A 21,731-nucleotide genomic window follows, 5' to 3' on the forward strand; every position below is an offset into this window, starting at 1 on the left:
GGGCTAGGGCCTCCAGACTGATTGTAATCAGAAGATTCAAGGTTCTAGTGGGAAGTGACACAAGTGAAAACACCTGGCCAAGATAATCTGATGGAGGCTCCCTGTTCCTAAATGCTCCCGTGCACTTAGATTTTTCTGCTTGTGCTTTGCCATTTCTAAGATGGTCAGTGCAGTGCTTACTACAATAAGGAATGAGATTGGACAGAAGCTTCAGAGGGTGGGGAAATACAGGAGAGCAAGCAGAGGAGGGAGGAGAGGGAGCAAATATGAGAAAAGGGCAGTTTGCCCTGATTTCAGAAAAAGCAGTGCTGGCCTCTCGGGGGATTTTAATATGATACTGAGGAAAACGTGAGGTTGGCATATAGGCCAGCCTCAAGTGGTCATAGCTCTACCACTATTTTACTGTGAGGATGCAGGAAAGTCAGTCACTTCGTCAGCCCTACGATGTCACAGTATCCTAAACTGGGAAACAGTGATAACACCCACACAAGCTGAATCACACGGTTATTAGAAGAATACTATGATGCAATAAAAATGTAAGTGCTTTGAAAATAGACATACGTCAACTATACATTACTGTAAGCTATTACTAGTGATGTCCATGAATTCCTTCAACAGATATTTACTGAGCATCTACTATGTGCTACACCAGAGATGGCAAAAGCAGGTCGTGTGCTACCTCTCCCCTCTCCTGTGGCGGACCACCCTGCTTGCCACTGTTACCCTCCAGCTCACACTGGATGCAGAAGCACCCTAGAATCCTCCTCAGTTCAGTGCTTAAGGTGTATTACTGTACTAGTCACCGAGTGTCAAGGTTAAATTGGCACAAGTTCTGTGATCAAGAAGGGAACACAGAGACCTATGTATTAATTAATCATGACACAATGAAATACATGGCATAATAAAGGGATGGAACGAAGTACTACCGAAGCAGAAAGCAAGGACAGACAGAGCTTGTCTAGCGAAGTCAGGACTGCATCACGGAGGAAGTGACATTAGAGCTTTGAAAAGCCACACCGGTGTGACTGGAATCAAGTACCTACAATGTGCCAGGTGCTTCAGAAACACCCCAAATCTTGATAATAACCTAAAAAAATAACATCCCCATGTCACTGATGAAGAAACAGAGGTTCAAGTCCACTCAGCTAGGAAGCGGCGGTGCTAGGATTTGAACCCAGTTCTGCCTGGCTTCCGGTCTACCCTCTTCCCATTCCCTCCTGAAGGAGACAGCGCTGATCTTGGCCCAAACCAATCTTTACCCAATTTCCCAGTCAAATTAAAAGCTAAAGTTGTAGAGGATCAAAACATGCTCTTGTTTAATATAATCCATGCCATGGAAATGTCTTGTGGAGAAAACATGAAGTATTGTATTTCTGGAGTATGCTGTAATTAGGAGTAATGTATTTTCACTGTAGGAAGTTGGAAACTAACACATTTTCATGAAGACTTGATCAAACATTTCTTTCCTCTTAGAAGGCCTGCATGTGCCCCATACACCAACTCGGTATGTTAAAATACATAATACATCTGCCCTAGAGTGGACTCCTCCCAAACAAATGGAGCAGTGAGTGACTTGAGTAAGCATTGAATGTAAATGGCATCATTATAAGGATATTAAGAGGTCAAGCTGTCAAGGCCCCTTGCTAAACTGAAGCTAATTTCAGGAGTCATGTTTGCACAGTAATGCCCTTTCATAATAGCAAATAAATCACATTTGCAACAGTTGTTAAAAACTAACTGCCAAGTATCTGCTGCAGTTGTAAATATCCTATTTGTCAACGGTAGATATTTCCTGCTGGCTGGCATAAAATGCAAATCGGATGGGGACAGCTACTTTTCCTTAATCTGAGAGAGTGAACTTGCTATTCTCGCGGGTCGGGCCATTTTTCAGAGCCTCGGTCTTGGTGTTTCAGTGTCTGTGATCAAAGAGAGATGACTATAACAGCACGATTCACATTTCTGTTAATTATATTGATGCTTTGGTGAGAAGGATTTTAATGAGAAGGCTCCGTGTGAGGAGAAAGGGAGAACCAAGGAGTTGGAGGACCCGCCTCTGGCCCTCACAGAGTGTAAACTGGAACGACTTATTGAAGCTCCCTCCCTCTCAGTATCCTTAAGTGTAAAAGGAACAAGTGGTAACACCTATGGGATTTTAAAAACAAAAGATAAGAAATGCACATAAAATTGCCTACTTCATGATAAAATTCGATACAAATGTTGTTTACAATTACTGAACATTTCCTTTAGGTGGAGGAGGATCTTAGGAGACACGGTTTCAGTTGCCTGTGTAGCTGTTAGTTTGCCCCATTTAATAACTGTTTCCCCATTCATAATCATAATCATTTCACAACAACTCAATCTAATAGGTAGTTTGTTAGGTTTGGGCAAGATTGGTATTACTCTGTTTCCATTTGATAACTGAACGTTACTGAGGGGGGGGGAAAAGTGGCTTCAGGGTTTGCCTAAGATTATAGAGCACTGGCCAGAACTCTGATCTTTCAGAGCCAAGTAGTCTTGCCTCCCCAGGCTGCCCCATCCCTTTAGTTCACAAAAGAAATAGAGCACATTTCTTTAAGCCCTTTCCTCAACAGCAGGCTTGCCTGAATTGCTCAGATAATTGTTCTGTTCTCCATCTGGTTTTTCCATTGCAGACACTGCCTGAGGCATGCTTGTTTTGTGTGCAGGGGTTCCCATCTCCCCCTCTAGACTGCCAGCTCCTTTCGGGAAGCTACCAAGTCTTTGTCTTCCCACGGCACCCTATGTCTGGGGCAGGGCTGGGCTCGCACCTCACTGTGAACTCCTGGGCAACCTCTCAGAAGCAGGACGGGTCTCCTGAAGCTGGTTTCAGATTCGAATGCAGCAGATACTCATTAAATGTCTCCTCTGTGCCAGCACCAAGCTTTCACATGTATCTCACTAATCTTATTCTTGATTTCAGATTTCAACGTTAGCTTTAGAACCTAACCTCCTGCAGCACTGGACACGCCCATCACAGTTTGGGTGAGTGATGAGTGCAGCCTGCACAAAGGCACCGCGAGTGGGGATGAGGAGAAGTGGATGGATTTTAGAAGGTTTAGGAGGTAGCTGTGATCAGGTTTGCAGGACTTGAAATGACTAGATTGACAGGTTAATTGATTAGATGTGAGGGTGAGGAGAAAACCTCCCTGAAGGTTAAGGCTGGAAAGACCCTTAAAAATCATCTAATATAATCAGTTCCTTTTCTAAATGGAGCAACTGTGGTGTGAGAAGTGAAGTGACTGGCCTGAGGTTGCAGAGCCAGGCATCAAAGGTGTGGGATGAGAAACCAAGGTGTTTCAGCTCCCAGTCATAAGTCACATGCTGATAGCTCCTTGACTGATTGATGATATTCAAAAATCATTTTGTTAAAAAAAAAAAAGCTAGACTACCAGAGAGATTGACATCAAGGCCTTAAGAAGCACAAGCAACATAAAAATACTCATCTCAGCATTACTTGTAATATTGATAAATTGCAGCTGTCCAATATTTGGACATTGGTTAAGAAGATTTTTTTTTCTTCATTTTTCCGAAGCTGGAAACGGGGAGGCAGTCAGACAGACTCCCGCATGTGCCCGACCGGGATCCACCCAGCATGCCCACCAGGGGGCGATGCTTTGCCCATCTGGGGCGTCGCTCTGGTGCGTCCAGAGCCATTCTAGCGCCTGAGGCAGAGGCCACAGAGCCATCCCCAGCGTCCGGTCCATCTTTGCTCCAATGGAGCCTGGCTGCAGGAGGGGAAGAGAGAGAGAGGAAGGAGAGGGGAAGGGGTGGAGAAGCAAATGGGCGCCTCTCCTGTGTGCCCTGGCCGGGAATCGAACCCGGGACTCCTGCATGCCAGGTCGACGCTCTACCGCTGAGCCAACCGGCCAGGGCCGGTTAAGAAGATTTTGACACAGTCAAGTGATAGGATAGTCTGTGATATTATCACTAAAGATAATGATTGTGAATAACCTTTGATGATGTAGGAAGATATCACAAAACAGCAAGAGAAGGATATAAAGTTGTATGGACACTATGACTTCAACTTTGCAAAAATAATATGCATAAGGAAGAGTAGATGAGCATATAACAAAATGTTAAAAGCCTATTGCTAATATTAGCAGAATTATGTTATAGTGAAATTATATACTTTTAAGCATATTCTAAATTGACACTATTTAATATGGTAGCCACTAGCCACTTATGGCTACTGAGCACTTGAAATGTGGCTGGTTCAAATTGAAGTGTGCTATAAATATAAAATACGCACCAGATTTTGAAGACTAGGGAGGTAAAAAGAATGTGAAATATTCATAAATACTATTTAATACTAAGTTACATGTCCAATGATAATATTTTGGTTATATTTGATTAAATAATAAATATTAACATTATGTTCATCTATTTATAAATGAGGCTACAGAAAATAAAAATGACACATGTGGGCCCTGGCCGGTTGGCTCAGCGGTGGAGCATCGGCCTGGCGTGCGGGGGACCCGGGTTTGATTCCCGGTCAGGGCACATAGGAGAGGTGCCCATTTGCTTCTCCATCCCCCCCCCCCCTTCCTCTCTGTCTCTCTCTTCCCCTCCCGCAGCGGAGGCTCCATTGGAGCAAAGATGGCCCGGGCGCTGGGGATGGCTCCTTGGCCTCTGCCCCAGGTGCTGGAGTAGCTCTGGTCGGGCAGAGCGATGCCCCGGAGGGGCAGAGCATCACCCCCTGGTGGGCAGAGCTTCGCCCCTGGTGGGCGTGCCGGGTGGATCCCGGTCAGGCGCATGCAGGAGTCTGACTGTCTCCCCGTTTCCGGTTTCAGAAAAATACAAAAAAAAAAAAAAAAAAAAAAATGACACATGTGGCTTACATCTGTGGCTTACATTCTATTTCTATTGGATTGGTTGCAAAAAGTCCATTGCAACTTCAGCAAGGGCAGAGCCAGTGGGGGTGAGGGTGGGGGTGGGGAGAAGTGCTGCCTATGCTCAGATGCTCAGTGCTCCACGGCCCTCATTGGCTCTGCCCTGGACGCATTGTTCACTGCAGCTGCTTTGGGAGACCTGGGACAGCGGCAGAACACAAGGCAGAAGGCAAAACCAAGAAGTTACAGCAAACTTATCGCTTTTATTCAATACATAAGCTTGTGAAACCAGAAGACAGGGTCTGGCAGAGGCAAACTTGCCCAGAATTGTTCTGTTCCCAAGCTCTGGGCCCTGTTTGGACCACAAGCTATAGGATGAAAAGCTAAGAGCATGCTTCTGTGTGGGGAGGTGTGACAGAGAGGCCCGGTATTGAGCCCTTTTTGCCTTAGGTGTTTTAGGCAGATGGAGGCCGCCTGCTCACCCCTGCTGCTCCTGCCACTTTCCTGTGACAGGCAGGATGGATGGGTGGCAAAGTGTGCAGATGTGGGCAGATGTGCTCAGACCCCATATTCTGTGACTGTCTCCAAGTGCAAATAAAGTTCTGTAGCAAGAGTTAGATCTTCTACCTGACCTGTGGTGGCGCAGTGGATAAAGCGTCAACCTGGGAACACTGAGGTCGCCGATTCAAAACCCTGCACTTGTCTGGTCAAGGCACATATGGGAGTTGATGCTTCCTGCTCCCCCCCACCCCTCTCTCTCTCCTCTCTCTAAAAAAAAAAAGAAAAAAAAAGAGTTTGGTCTTCTCAACCTTCTCTTACGGGCACCAGGGCAGGTATGGGACTAAGAGACTCATTTATAGATCAAGTGACATTTGTTGAAGACTCAAAGAATTTCAGAGCTTTAAGAATCTGTAGATATTTTGCAAACCCATCCCCAGGTTTCCTCTTCTCCACCTCCTCTCCCCCACACCTCCTTCTCTGAGTAAGAACAAGAACCTGGGCTTCCAGAAGGATGAGTGACCTGCTAAAGGCCCCAGCACTTAGTCCCAGGTCTGAGACAAATGGTTGTGATCCTCAGCAAGTCACCTTTTTGGATCATACTTTCCTCGACTAATCACGGGGATACGAGTCCTGGTGGGCCTCTCTGCCTGCAGTTGCACCTATGAGGCTAACTGGGCACTGTGAATCTTTCTCCCTCGTGGAGAATTTTTGAAGATACTGATCCTCAAACAAAGGCAGCTGAGAGAGGTGGCACTGAGACTATGCCATCCATCCACAGAGATGGGACCAAGTACAGAGGGCATGGCAGTGCCCTCTCCTCAGCCACCTGGCCTGGCCCAGGGCAGTGTGTGCCACTCTCCTGCCCACGCTCATGTCTTTATTCACAGTCCCCATCAGACAGGAAATTCTCCATTGGACCACTTGCTTCTTTCTAGAGCAAGACCAAGCCCTCAGTCAGTGCCGTGTTATGCCTAAGCTGCAGAGGCCATGCCACCTGCCCAGCTCCTCTGCTTGCTGAGAAATACAGCCCTGAGTAGGCCAAGGCTCCCTCTGTCCTTACTGTTTTGGCTGCAAACAAAGCCAAGGGATTATTTTCTACTTACAACTGTGAAGCCGGGAATCAATTGTGAGGTATTGAGCTGAGAACTGACACGACCTAACTTATGTTTTTAAAGGGTTGCTTTGTTGGTGGTGAGGAGGAGAAGAGACCATGAGGGTCAAGGATAGAAACAGGGAGGCCAGTCAGTTAGGAGGCTATTGCAGTGATCTGGGTGAGGGACGATGGTGGCTGGGCCAACACGGTAACAGTAGAGAGCAAAGAGGTGGTAGATGCAAGCGGCTTCGCTGGAATGGGAAGAGCACGGGACCAGAGTTACAGGCCTTCCATGGGACCAGAGTTACAGGCCTTCCACGGGACCAGAGTTACAGGCCTTCCACGGGACCAGAGTTACAGGCCTTCCACGGGACCAGAGTTACAGGCCTTCCGTGGGACCAGAGTTACAGGCCTTCCACGGGACCAGAGTTACAGGCCTTCCACGGGACCAGAGTTACAGGCTTTCCGTGGGACCAGAGTTACAGGCCTTCCGTGGGACCAGAGTTACAGGCCTTCCGTGGGACCAGAGTTACAGGCCTTCCGTGGGACCAGAGTTACAGGCCTTCCACGGGACCAGAGTTACAGGCCTTCCGTGGGACCAGAGTTACAGGCCTTCCGTGGGAGAGATGGCCTTGCCCTTCACGGTCTGCATGCTCTCATCTTCCTTCCCTCTGGCCTCAGCTTCCCTGTCTATTAACATAGACATATCTGTGAAGGCCTTTATTCCTGAGGGCTTGTGAGGATCCATGACTATGTGAGACTAGTATTATGGGGTCTGTCAGGCACAAATCTCTTTGGACCCAGACTTCTTTCCTGTGTGACTGTCAGGATCACAGTCTGGGGCAGGCGTAAGAACTCCCTTGCTTGGCTCTTGACTTTAGTGTTCTTGCCTGCTTTTCTAAGGCTAGGAGCACATTTACTTCCTCTCAGATGCTGTTTAAAAACAGGCTCAGAATCCTGGCTTTCATACTGAGAACATATTTTCTTAGTGACATCCCTTCTCATTTTGGTCTCTGAATCACCGGGCAACATCAAGCTCTCTTTGTGGTAAATAACACACCTGATAACTTCATGTTAAAGAAGGAGGTACAGTGCACTGTAATAATTTTCAGTTAATAAAATGTTAATGTGATTATGATATTTGTTAAGAATTGTTTGAATTACATAAAAAAGTCTATAGGCAGAGAGGATTGCAACCTCTTCGCATGTTGCCACCTAGTGGCAGTTGCTGGGATGGCCCAGACTCTTGGAGAGGCGAAGCACTGCCGCTATGTGGGACAGTCATCCTGGACATCCTGGGCCCTGATCAACAGTTGTGGCTCTCAGATTTCATCTTAGAGGCCTTCCTCGCTGTCTCTATTAATCCACCTTATCTTTCTGGGCACGATTTAAATCACCACTGCACGAGGCTATCTCTGAGCAACTAGAGAGCAACCATTCCCTGCACCATCCACCCTGGACACTGCCTTTTATTGGGCCTCTGCAGTCCTGGGGCCAGAGGCAGGAAAAAAAAAAAATCTGGGCGCTGCTACCGAACACTCAAAGCCCAGTAGTCCACCATGCTTAACCCCTTCACCATGCTTAACCCCTCCACCATGCTTAACCCCTCCACCATGCTTAACCCCTCCACCATGCTTAACCCCTCCACCATGCTTAACCCCTCCACCATGCTTAACCCCTCCACCATGCTTAACCCCTCCACGATTTTCAAAGGCCTTCAAAATGTTTGGATTCTGGAGAAAAAGAAAAAGTGACTGGCTCCCAAATAAGAAAACTACAGAGAACAATAAACATTAAAAAAAAATCAACCAAATTGGCATGTCAATTAAATGCAACATAATTCTTACTCAGTTATGTTTATTCCGTGAGAGTGCATTTAATACGTTTGACATGATATAGGGTAATGGAATCTCTAACACTAAAAACCCTCCAGGCTCAGTCCTGCAGACCGACAGTGACCTCCCTCTCTTCCACATCCTCATTGATGGCTGACGACTCTGGGAGGTGAACTGATTTGCTCACATCCCTCAGTTAGGGGAAGAGCTGGGATAAAAGCCTGAGTTTTCTGACTGCTGGTCCAGTGCTTTCCATGACACCAAGTTACCAGCATTACTAGCCTGGTTTTTTGTTGCGGTGGTTCCAGAAACTTCTCTGTGACTTTGGAAATATTTTCAGGATTTGCAGGCACTACACTAAAAATTAATGGAAACTATTGAAATTAAACCTGCATCATCAACAGCTACATTTGTGTTTTTCATATTTGTAAAAAAAAAAAATCACAAATCTTATCATATACTCTTGCCTTCTCTGCTCCCTTTTCCAAGTTTCTTCTACTTCCTCTATAAATTTATCATGTTCCCTCTATTACTTTGAAGACGGGTGGCCTAACTGATATTATTTGGATTCATAACAAACAGAATTACTCATTTCTTTTTTTTTTTTAAGTATTTTCTTATTTTTTATTGTGAATTTCTGGAAGAGCAGTCTTTGGGGTTTTTTTTAGGTGAGAGTAGGGGAGATAGTGAGACAGACTCCCACATGCACCATGACTGGGATCTACCCAGCAACCCCATCTGGGGATGATGCTCAAGTACCAAGCTATTTTTAGTGCCTAAGACTGATGCGATCCAGTGGAGCCATCCTTAGTGCCTGGTGCCACACTTGAATCATTCGAGCCACTGGTTGCCGGAGCGGAAGAGGAAGAGAAGAGGGAGGGGGGGGGGAGAAGCAGATGGTCGCTTCTCCTATGTGCCCTGGCTAGGAATTTAACCTGGGATGTCCATATGCTGTTCTATCCACTGATCCACCAGCCAGGGCTGGGAAGACCATTTTCTTAGAGTTTAAGCACTAAACTATACTAAATGTGAAAACCCAATTGTTATAACCAGGTTTCTAGGTTTCTAGGTATATATAGGTTTCTAGGACTAGTAATTGTATATGCTTCCTCCATGGCAATTCAATATAATAATCCCATGCTGAAGATAGAAATTCTCCTTCCTTAATTTTCATGCGGTAAATGTCAGGGCTGGTAAATGCTTTGCTAAGTTGAGAAGTATTTCTTTAAAGTTACTTCAGATAATCTCTAAAATTCTTGCATGAAAGCAGAAAGCTCTTGTTCTATAGCTCTTAGTGGGGAGGATTCCTGTGCGCAGATCCTGTGGATGGGAGGACAGTGTGCAAAGTGAGATGAGGGTGAACGCACTGCACTGGTTCTGTCAGTGCAATGAGTTGGCACAGAGTTCACCTTCCCTCCCAGTTTCCTTAATGGCTCCAGCAAATCAGTTTGTTTGCTTGTTTGTTTGTTTGTTTGTTTTTAAGCAAAGAACTACCTCAGATGCAGAGTATGTACAAAAGAAACACGGAATGTCAGAGCTATGGCCTTGGAGCTGGCCTATGCTAGCCCCCTCACACTCCAGGCACGAGGCTCAAGAGAGAAAGAGATCTGGTTGGGAGCTGAGTTCAGATCAGAGCTCAGAGCTCACGATTTCAAGTCCAAGGCAAGTTTGTTTACATTTGGAAATTCCTGAAGAGGAGAATGAGACGGAAACAGGGACTTCTCTTATTCACCTCTGTATGCTGCACAGCGCCTAGCACAGCCCTCCAGCCTGACGGAAGTATCACTTCAAACCCACAAGGATGGATTAAGTAAAAAAGCAAGTGAGGACAAAGACATGAAGAAATTGGAACCCTCACACATTGCTAGTAAGATTGTAAAAAGGCACAACCACTTAAAAAAACAGTTCGGCAGTTCCTCAGAAAGTTAAACTCTCAACTACCCTATGACCCATCAATTTTACTCCTACGTATATAACCAGGAAAAATGAAAACTTGTACGCACAAAAACTTGTACATGAATGTTCATAACATTATAATAGTAAAATATGTCCACCAACTGATCAGATAAATAAAATGTGATATATATCCACACAGTCGAATATTACTCAACCATTTAAAAGAATGAAGCCTCGATTCATACTACAATATGATGAACCTTGAAAACATCATGTTAGGTGAAAGAAGCCGGTCACAAAGACCACATACTGGATGATGCCATTTATATGAAATGTCCAGAGTAGAGAAATCCATAGAGACAAAAAAATGGTTTCTACTGGCTGGGGGGAACAGGGCATGGGGAATGATTTCCAGTAGGTTCAGGGATTGTTTTGTACATAAGGGAAAGGGTCTAAAATTAGATACTGGTGATGGCTATATAATTTTGTGGATATACTAAAAACCACTGCAGTGCATGTTTTTATAGGGTGAATTCTTTGGCATGTAATAGCCCAATAAAAATGTTACACACCTACATACCCACACACCCACACACACCAGTTTCCAGAAGACCCATTTTTGGAAGGATACCTACACAATTTACATGGCCACTTGTTTGTCCTACTTGACTGTGTAAATCAGGGGTAGTCAACCTTTTTATACCTACCGCCCATTTTTGTATCTCTGTTAGTAGTAAAATTTTCTAACCACCCACCGGTTCCACAGTAATGTGATTTATAAAGTAGGGAAGTAACTTTACTTTATAAAATTTATAAAGCAGAGTTACAGCAAGTTAAAGCATATAATAATAATTACTGACCAAGTACTTTATGTCAGATTTTTGCTAAGTTTGGCAGAATAAATCTTTATAAAACAACTTACTATAGTTAAATCTCTTTTTATTTATACTTTGGTTGCTCCGCTACCGCCCACCATGAAAGCTGGAATGCCCACTAGTGGGCGGTAGGGACCAGGTTGACCACCACTGGTGTAAATAATGACTGAGAGAGTCTGTGATAACCACCTTTCAAACTGCCCTCTGAATTTATTCTAGGTATTCTCCGTATGTGGGTAAAAATATCTGCTACCTACATGAAAGCAAACCAGTGCCCAACAAGAGTTAATACCTGGGGTCCAATAAGTTGTCATGGGCTGGAAGGGATAATATATTAGCATCTGTCATAAAGAGTCAGTTAGCTTTTTCCCATCTTGCAAGATGGCAGGTGAAAAAACGGAGAAGCCGGATACTAAGAAGAAACCTGAAGCCAAGAAGGCTGGTGCTGCTGGTAAAGTTAAGAAGGATAACCTCGGCCCTGGCCGATTGGCTCAGCGGTAGAGCATCGGCCTGGCGTGCGGGGCACCCGGGTTCGATTCGCGGCCAGGGCACATAGGAGAAGCGCCCATTTGCTTCTCCATCCCGCCCCCCTTCCTCTCTGTCTCTCTCTTCCCCTCCCGCAGCCAAGGCTCCATTGGAGCAAAGATAGCCCAGGCGCTGGGGATGGCTCCTTGGCCTCTGCCCCAGGTGCTAGAGTGGCTCTGGTCGCAGCAGAGCGACGCCCCGGAGGGGCAGAGCATTGCCCCCTGGTGGGCAGAGCTTCGCCCCGTGGTGGGCGTGCCGGGTGGATCCCGGTCGAGTGCATGTGGGAGTCTGTCTGACTGTGTCTCCCCGTTTCCAGCTTCAGGAAAAAAAGAAAAAAGAAAAAAAAAGAAGGGTAACCTTAAGGCCAAGATGCCTAAGAAGGGGAAGCCCCACTGCCGCCGAAACCCTGTCCTAGTCAGAGGACTTGGCAGGTACTTCCCGACGGCTATGTATTCCCAAAAGGCCATGTACAAGAGGAAGTATGCGGCCCCTAAATCTAGGATTGAAAAGAAAAAGGAGAAAGTTCTTGCTACTGTCACAAAACCAGTTGGTGGCGACAAGAATGGTGGTACCCGAGTGGTTAAACTTTGCAAAATGCCTGGATCTTATCCTACTGAGGATGTGCCTGGAAAGCTTTTGAGCCACTGGAAGAAACCCTTCAGGCAGCATGTGAGAAAACTGCGGGCCACCATCACCCCGGGACCATTCTGATCATCCTCACTGGGCGCCACAGAGGCAGGAGGGTGATTTTCCTGAAGCAGCTGAGCAGTGGCTTGCTATTTGTGACTGGACCTCTGTGCCTTAACCGAGTTCCTCTGCATAGAACACACCAGAAATTTGTCATCGCCACCTCCACCAAAATTGACATCAGCCGTGTGAAAATCCCCAAACACCGGACGGATGCCTACTTCAAGAAGAAGCAGCTGCGCAGGCCCAGACACCAGGAGGGCGCGATCTTTGACACGGAGAAGGAGAGAGACGAGATTACAGAGCAACGCAAGGTTGACCAGAAAACCGTGGATTCGCAAATTTTGCCCATAATCAAAGCTGTCCCTCAGCTCCAGGGTTACCTCCGCTCTGTGTTCGCTCTCACGAATGGGCTCTAGCCTCACAAAATGGTGTTCTGAATTTCTTACAAAAAACCTGATTAAAAAAGTAACCTATTAAAAAAAAAGAAGAAAAGAGTCAATTAGCTTTGGGGACACAACGGCAGGGTAGCTCAGTGGTAGAGCATTTGACTGCAGCTTTGGGGATACAGTGTCACTTTTTTACTTTTTTTTTTTCCCATTTTTCTGAAGCTGGAAACAGGGAGAGACAGTCAGACAGACTCCCGCATGCGCCCGACCGGGATCCACCCGGCACGCCCACCAGGGGGCGATGCTCTGCCCATCTTGGGTGTTGCCATGTTGCGACCAGAGCCACTCTAGTGCCTGAGGCAGAGGCCAAGGAGCCATCCCCAGCGCCCGGGCCATCTTTGCTCCAATGGAGCCTTGGCTGCGGGAGGGGAGGAGAGAGACAGAGAGGAAAGCGCGGCGGAGGGGTGGAGAAGCAAATGGGCGCTTCTCCTGTGTGCCCTGGCCGGGAATCGAACCCGGGTCCTCTGCACGCAGTGTCACTTTTTTAAATGACAGTATACTTCCTCCTACTTCCCACCACTGGCTTCCATTCTGTGTTAGCTCCTGGACTGAGTGGGCCCGGCCTGGTCAAATCCGGAAGTGCAGCAGGGCTGGTCCGTGGCCCGTGGCACAGAGAGCTTTGTCTTCGGCAAGTCCGCTTTTCTTCTTTCTTCCTGGTGCTCATTCCAGGGTCCTCCAGCACTCTGGCCTGGCGTCTGTGGCCCAAGCCCTATGCTCCCCATAAAGACACTTCCTAATCCCCTTTACTTTAATCCAGTAACCCATAATGAATCCTTATTCATTGGCTGGTGGCTGAGGCCTATTTACCATAATGGGACCTTTTGGAGCTGGTTATCTGCGAGATGAATCTGGATCCCATCACTTTGCCTTTGTTGTCTTTGGACTTTGTGTTTGAAAGATTCAGCACCCCATCATGCCCACATATTCTCTTTATTGATGACAGCAATATTTAGAAAGCTGCCGATTTGACTACATGGAGGACACACTCTAGGAGGGAGGGTTGTGGAAGGAAAATGGGAGGGAGATTATTGCATATTAAGGGCCTATTATGGTTGTTTCCATGTCTTGGCCACTGTGAACAATGCTGCAATGAACATGGGGCTTCACGTGTCCTTATGTACCAGTGTTTTTGAGTTATGGGGGTATATACCCTATAGAGGGATTGCTGGGTCATATGGTAGTTCTATTTTTAATTTTTTGAGGAACTACCATACTTTCTTCCATAATGGTTGTACTACTTTACATTCCCACCAACAGTGGATGAGGGTTCCTTTTTCTCCACAGCCTCTCCAACACCTGTTATTACCTGTCTTGTTGATAACAGCTAATCTAACAGGTGTGAGGTGGTATCTCTTTGTAGTTTTGATTTGCATTTCTCTAATAGCTAATGAAAATGAGCATCTTTTCATATATCTGTTGGCCATTTGTATTTCTTCCTGGGAGAAGTGTCTGTTCATGTCCTCTTCCCATTTTTTATTGGATTGTTTGCTTGTTTGTTGTTGAGTTTTATGAGTTCTTTGTATATTTTAGATATTAGGCTGTTGTTTGAAAATATCATCTCACAGTGGCCAAGACATGGAAACAACCAAAAAGCCCTTCAATAGAAGACTGGATAAAGAAGATGTGGCACATATACACTATGGAATATTACTCAGCCATAAGAAATGATGACATCAGATCATTTACAGCAAAATGGTGGGATCTTGATAACATTATAAGGAGTGAAATAAGCAAATCAGAAAAAAACAAGAACTACATGATTCCATACATTGGTGGAACATAAAAATGAGACTAAGAGACATGGACAAGAGTGTGGTGGTTACCAAGGGTGGGGGGGGAGGGAGGACATGGGAGGGAGGGAGGGAGAGAGTTAGGGGGAGGGGGAGGGCACAGAGAACTAGATAGAGGGTGACGGAGGACAATCTGACTTTGGGCGAGGGGTTTGCAACATAATTTGATGACAAAATAACCTAGACATGTTTTCTTTGAATATATGTACCCTGATTTATTAATGTCATCCCATTACCATTAATAAAAATTTATTTAAAAAAAAAAAAAAAAAAAAAAGAAAATATCATCTCCCATTTAGTTGGCTGTCTGTTTTGTTGTCAGTTTCTTTTGCTGTGCAAAAGCTTCTTAGTCTGATGTGGTCCCATTCATTTATCTTTGCCTTCACTTCCCTTGCCTTTGGAGTCAAATTCATAAAGTGCTCTTTATAACCAAGGTCCATGAGTTTAGTACCTATGTTTTCTTCTTATATTTAGGTCTTTGATCCATTTTGAATTAATTTTAGTACAAGGGGACAAACTGTAGTAGAGTTTCATTCTTTTGCATATGGTTTTCGAGTTTTACCAGCACCATTTGTTGAAGAGGCTTTCTTTTCTCCATTGTGTGTTGTTGGCCCCTTTATCAAAAATTTTTTGACCATATACATGTGGTTTTATTTCTGGGCTTTCTATTCTGTTCCATTGGTCTGTCTATTTTTCTGTCAATACCATGCTGTTTTGATTATTGTGGCTCTATAATATAATTTGAAGTCAGGTATTGTAATGATTTCATACATAGGTGGGACATAAAAATGAGACTCAGGGACGTGGACAAGAATGTGGTGGTTACCGAGGGTGGGGAGGGGAAGGGAGGGGTTGGGAGGAGAGGAGGGGCACAAAGAAAACCAGATAGAAGGTGACAGAAGACTATATGACTTTGGGTGATGGGTATGCAAGATAATCAAATGTCAAACTAACCTGGAGATGTTTTCTCTGAACCTATGTACCCTGATTGATTAATGTCACCCCAATAAAATTAATTTTTAAAAAAGGGCCTATTATGTACAAGGCATTCTAGTAAGTATTTTCTCATGTCATCTCATAATCTTGTGGGGTAGGTATGTAGATATTGACATCCTCATTTTAGAGAAGTGGAAGTAGAGGCTCAGAACTCAGAAATGTGTCCAAGTCCGAAGCTAAGTGGCAGGGCTAGGATTCAGATCCAACTGTGCCTGACTCTGAGTCCAGCTTTTCCCTCCTGGGCTTGACCTTGGAGATTCTTCTTCTCCTGGGGAGGGAAACACGCGAGCGAGCATTGTGAAGCTGGCGGTTGCATCCAGAACCTCCACCAATTCCTACATGGTTCTGAAGCCAAAGGAAGGCCTGTGGTTTACTGTGGGACTTTGGACAAGTCACATAACAACTTTCTGCTTCACCTTCCCCATTACTAGTCTGTAAAGCACTTTGAGAGCCTATAATGAAAGGGCTGCTTAAGGACAAAGAAATATTGTCCTTCTGTATAGGCAGAAAGCCAAGGTTCCTACCTGTGGTCAGTGACAGTCCTGTGGTATTTCTCAGAAATGTACAACTGGAGCTTTAGAGCCCTGGAAAAACCCAGCTGAGTAGGTGCTGACTGAAACTCACCCTGTAGTTCCACCCGAGTAAGTGTTCCTCAGTCCTGCCTAACCCTCCCCGCTCTGCCCCCAGGTTAGGCCTCTGTTCTCTGAGCTTCACTTAGAGCAAGGGTCGGGAAACTTTTTGGCTGAGAGAGCCATGAATGCCACATATTTTAAAATGTAATTCCGTGAGAGCCATACAACGACCTGTGTACCTTACGCATTATTCAATAAAAATTTGGTGTTGTCCCGGAGGACAGCTGTGATTGGCTCCAGCCACCTGCAACCATGAACATGAGTAGTAGGAAATGAATGGATTGTAATACATGAGAATGTTTTATATTTTTAATGTTATTATTTTTTTTAATTAAAGATTTGTCTGCGAGCCAGATGCAGCCATCAAAAAAGCCACATCTGGCTTGAGAGCCATAGGTTCCCGACCCCTGACTTAGAGACTGCTTTCAACTGATAGCCTTTCACACCCTGTGTCCTTCCCTTCAGTTTCTTGCAAATGAAAGAAACAGCATTAAGGGAGGTGTTTCTTTTCTTCCTTCCTCCTTTCCTCTCTCCTTTTCATCCTCAAAAGAATGTACTAGAAGGCCCATAAATCATGGCAGATAGGTGTAAACCCTTAGTTCTAGCTCTAACTGTATTTGATAAGCCCTTTATACAGAATCTTCAAGGCAATTTGTATAAAATTATTGTGAAATTCATTATTTTCTTTAGCAACAAGTGAATAAGAATTTTCAAAATATATACATTAATACCCCCCCCCAAAATCTGAGAGAACATAGTCTTCGGTATACCAGAAGTCTTTAAAATGAATAGAAAATTTGTAGTTATTTCTTTTTAAAAAATTTATTTATTTATTTTAGGTGAGAGAAGGGGAGATAGCAAGGCAGACTCCTGCATGTACCTCAGTTAGGATCCACTGGGCAACCCCAATCTGGGGCCAGTGATCAAGTGCCAAGCTATTTTTTAGTGCTTGAGGCTGTTGCACTCAGACCAACTGAGCTATCTTTAGTGCCCAGGGCCAAGCCTGAACCAACTGAGCCACTGGCTGTGGGAGGAGAAGAAGGGGAGAAGGAGGAGAGGGAGAGGGAGAGAAACAGATGGTTGCTTCTCCTGTGTGCCCTGACCGGGAATTGAACCCTGGATGTCCACACGCCAGGCCGGGGCCTTATGTTATATCCACTGAGCCACCGGCCAGGGCCTTATTTCTTTGAAAAGTGTCTTCTTTACATTGTGCCTCTATAGAGATGTCTTCCTGTCCTGCACACTTCAAATCATGGAGGCTAGGGAACTTAGTTGCTGCTATAAGGGATTCAAAAATTCCAAAGCTATTTTTCCAGTTCAGGTAAGAGGTTCAGGAGAACCCAGTTGTACTCCTTGGTGGTAACTGCCAACATTAGGGGAACTTCATGTTCTTCTTGGAGTCATATGTGACTCTTTTATTTATAATTCCTTTGTATCTCCTGCCTATGCTCTTCCTATGGGAGGTGAATTTTATTATTTTATTTGGATTTGGATTTTTGTTGGTTCCTGACTTTGCTTGATCAGGATTCAGTGGGTAGGTTTGCTATTATTTACATATTGAAACATTTGTGAGAATGTCTCAAAAGGAAAACTGAAAAAAGAATTAAAAGAGAAACAGACATAAATAAGTAGATAACTCGCCTGACCAGGCGGTGGCGCAGTGGATAGAGCATCGGACTGGGATGCAGAGGACCCAGGTTCGAGATCCAGAGGTCGCCAGCTTGGGCGCGGGCTCATCTGGTTTGAGCAAAAGCCCACCAGCTTGAACCTAGGGTTGCTGGCTCCAGCAAGGGGTTACTCGGTCTGCTGAAGGCCCGCGGTCAGGGCACATATGAGAAAGGCAATCAATGAACAACTAAGGTGTAGCAACGCGCAATGAAAAACTAATGATTGATGCTTCTCATCTCTCTCCGTTCCTGTCTGTCCCAGTCTATCCCTCTCTCTGACTCACTCTCTGTCTCTGTAAAAAATAAATAAATAAAAATTAAAAAAAAAATAAGTAGATAACTCTAGAGTGGGCAAGCAGTGTGTGGCACAGTGTAAAGACTGACTCTCTCAAGAAGAGAAGCCATTTCATTTACTTATTTATAAGGGCTTGGAACAATGGGCAACAGAATGGGTCTTATAGTTTAAGAAAGCAAAATGTATGATTAAAGGAATATACATATTGTCAAAACAGTTCTATTTATGCAAAAGATTCATGTAACTTTATAAAGGTTTTCAGGGATTTTAAAGGATTTTAAGTGCTGTGTTAGACCGTACTAGTAACAGATGTTCAACGGCATGTTTAAGTTTTTGTTTTACGAAAAAGCAAAGGATTACTTGATATTTTCCTTCTAAAAACCATACCAAAGCCACTACATTTTAAGTATAGCTCAAATTAATTATTTCTGAAAAAACATAAAACATTTAAAATAACATAAGGGCTACTAAAAAAAAGTATCACTATAGTGGAGCTGGAAGATTTTGTTTGCTAAATACTCCCTTCTGAATTCCAGTTTTTTGTGTCACTTCTTGTGCTTTTTCTATGAAGACAGATGGTGTCAGTAATTGCCTATATATTTAATTAAGTTAAAAAGCTACATAGTAAGGTTTTGGCAAAAAGTAGAAAATTTCATGCTATGAGCAAAGAAAGCAAAAGGAAAGAGAGATTGATAGCATAAGACATTATTCCTCACCAAATACACATTTGGATATCCATGTGTGTTGGAATGTGAGACTGGACTTTATCAATCTAATGATAAGAACAAAGGCATTTATTCTGAAAGGTAAAGCCCATACTCAAAATCTAGATGGTGGTTCTCTTACATTTTTGACTAGCTAGATGGGAATGACTCTACTTATTGTCCATGCACATCACCAACCTTGGGCCCAATACTTGGTGGTTATTCTGAAATCCTCTAAGTTTTCTTTTTCTTTTCTTTTCTTTTTTTTTTTGCCTGGGATTTTTTTACCTAGCAGGCTAATTATTGTGAAATTATTATGAAGGAAAAAAGTAGTAGCTACTTGTAGAAAGTGGTTCAGAAAACTGCCTTAACCATTCTTGTGGTGTCTGTTTTCAATGTTCCCATCCCGTGAATCCACCTTCTGGCTTAATGGCAATATGGCGCTCCCAGCTGTGGCGCTGTGTATGGGCTTGCTCATTTAAACTCTTAAGGTTTAAAAATGGCTACCACAACACTGATTCTATTCCATTTCGCTTAGTCATTAACATTTAATGATTACCTTATGTGCTGAACACAAGGATGGAATATATTAAAAAAAAATGGGAGATGTGTTTTCTGGCTTTAAGCTGTTCAACTCAATTCAACAAGCATATTGAGGCTATACAAGAGAAACATACATTTTCTTCGGTGATGGTAGTTGAGGAGGAGGGAGTGACTTACAAAGGATGTCACCATCAATTCAATGCAGTACCATGGGGAGTATCTGCTGTGAGAGAAGGAGCGGGTTCAGCAGCCAGCTGGGTTTGAATCCTGGATTTGGCACTTATGTGACCTTGAACATGTCACTCTGGCCTCAGTCCTCATTTGTAAATTAGGGATAATCATACCCACTTCTCAGGGTGTGAGAATTAGGAATATTATATGTATAATACATAACGGAGTGCCTGGCACTTGACAAAAATTTAATAACTTGTTAATGTTATCATTAATAATTACTCTGGCCACCAATACTATATATACCTCATCTCTGAGAAGCTAGAGATTAAAGTGGTCATTGAGGTGGGATTAATTAAGGCAGGTTCGCATGAGGAACTGGATTGTGAAACATCCAATTTGAAAGGGAAGTTGTACACACGGACAGAAAAGAAAGGAGAGGCAAGTTGTAGGAGAATGAAGATGGCATGTGGAAGGTGGGAAGAGAATGCATTTATTGAACGTGGGAACCACCACACATGCCAGCTTGCTTGTCCTGGAGAGTACTTTGGACACGATTAATGAGAAGAGCAATAGTACCACACGATGGGAGGGGAGTAGTTCAGGGCTGTTTGAAGAAACAGGGAAAAGGTCCTGGATGGGTAATGCTGTTGGTTAGACCATTGTCCCAACACGCCAAGGTTGCGGGTTCATTCCCCCATCAGGGCACATATAGGAATCAACCAGTGGATACATAAATAAGTGGAACAACAAATTGATGTTTCTCTCTCTCTCTCTCTCCTTCCTCTCTAAAATCAATCAATCAATAAATTTTTAAAAATAGGTAAGGCCTAGAGCAAATTACCCTGTACTTTGTCACCCTAATATTATGGTACAGGTAAAATATAGTTAAAATGAATGTTAAGAACAACTTTGCATGGCAAAAAAATTTTTTTTAAGCTTTAAACTGTACCTTTAAAAAATATAATTAATCGTTTTTAAATTTTATTTTGAATTATAGTTGATATTCAATATTATTTTATATTCATTTCAGGTGTACAACATAGGGTTTAGACATTTATACCATTTATGAAGTGACACCCCATTAATTCTAGTACCCACCTGGCCCCACACATAGCTATTACAATATTACTGACTATATTCCCTATGCTGTGCTTTACATACCTGTGACCATTCTGTCACTGCCAAGCTGCACTTCTCAGTCCCTTCACCTTTTTCACCCCATCCCCAACCCCCTTCTCCACTGGCAGTCCTCAGTCTGTTCTCTGTGCCCACGAGTCTGTTTCTATTTTGTTTGTTTATTTTGTTCTTTAGATCCCACATATAAGCGAAATCATATGGTACTTGTCTTTCTCTGACTGACTTATTTGACTTAGTATAATTCTCTCTAGGTTCATCTATGTTGTCCCAAATGGTAAGATTTCATTCTTTTTCATGGCCAAGCAGTATTTTATTATATATAGGTATATATATATATATATTTTAGTCACTCATCTGTTGATGAGCACTTGGGTTGCAACAAGGCAAAATTTATCACACAAAAACAGGTGACAGCTGGGAGTAGGAAAGGGCCACTCAGCTTTGTCTTAATGATACCAGGGGACAAGCTGTAAACACATGTATGGAGAACCTTCTGGTCTTTCTTAGCGTTAGCAGGGAGTCTTTTCCTTTCCCCCAGCTGCTGCCCTCCTGAGCCCTATAGAACTGTGGCACCTCCTGAAAGGCACAAGGTGCAGTGTGAGTGTCCAGATTTGCTCAGCGTGAGACCTCAAAGTCCAAAGAGACGTGTCAGGGATTCATTCAAAAGAAAGCAAAAATCTCCATGACGAGAGTGGGCATCTGAAGTCCTCTGTTTAGAGGAACTGGGTCTATTACTTATGTAGACCAGCCAAAGTTCTCTACCTAAGAGTTGATGTTTAGGCTTGGGTTCAATTTTCTGAGGGTCAAGGTTTATAATGTAAGGGGGTTAACCAAACATTTAAGGACAGTCACATATGGTAATATTGGATATAAGCAAAGTTGGCTACATTACCTATATTATCGGTATTAAGAAACAAAATTGTAATTGTCACTGTAAAATTTATTGTCATTGCCTTTGTGTTTATTGTAAAAGTCATCATCACCACCATCATTATTATTATTTCTTGTATATTAAAGGTCTGTTTCATTGACACAAAGATGCAGACCTTTTTTTTTTTTTTTTGTATTTTTCTGAAGCTGGAAAC

At 43.8% G+C, this 21,731-nt stretch overlaps 1 protein-coding gene and 1 pseudogene across 1 annotated transcript in view; one reads left to right on the top strand and one right to left on the bottom strand.

The window, feature by feature from the left end:
• LOC136334560 (IQ domain-containing protein H-like) overlaps window positions 1-21,731 on the bottom strand; it is a 132,810-nt gene that overhangs the window by 29,878 nt on the left and 81,201 nt on the right. The gene's annotated exons all lie outside the window — the stretch shown is intronic.
• Window positions 11,429-12,699, top strand: LOC136334240 (large ribosomal subunit protein eL6-like; annotated as a pseudogene).

This window comes from Saccopteryx bilineata, chromosome 4 (genome assembly GCF_036850765.1).
Source record: "Saccopteryx bilineata isolate mSacBil1 chromosome 4, mSacBil1_pri_phased_curated, whole genome shotgun sequence".
Lineage (NCBI taxonomy): Eukaryota > Metazoa > Chordata > Mammalia > Chiroptera > Emballonuridae > Saccopteryx > Saccopteryx bilineata.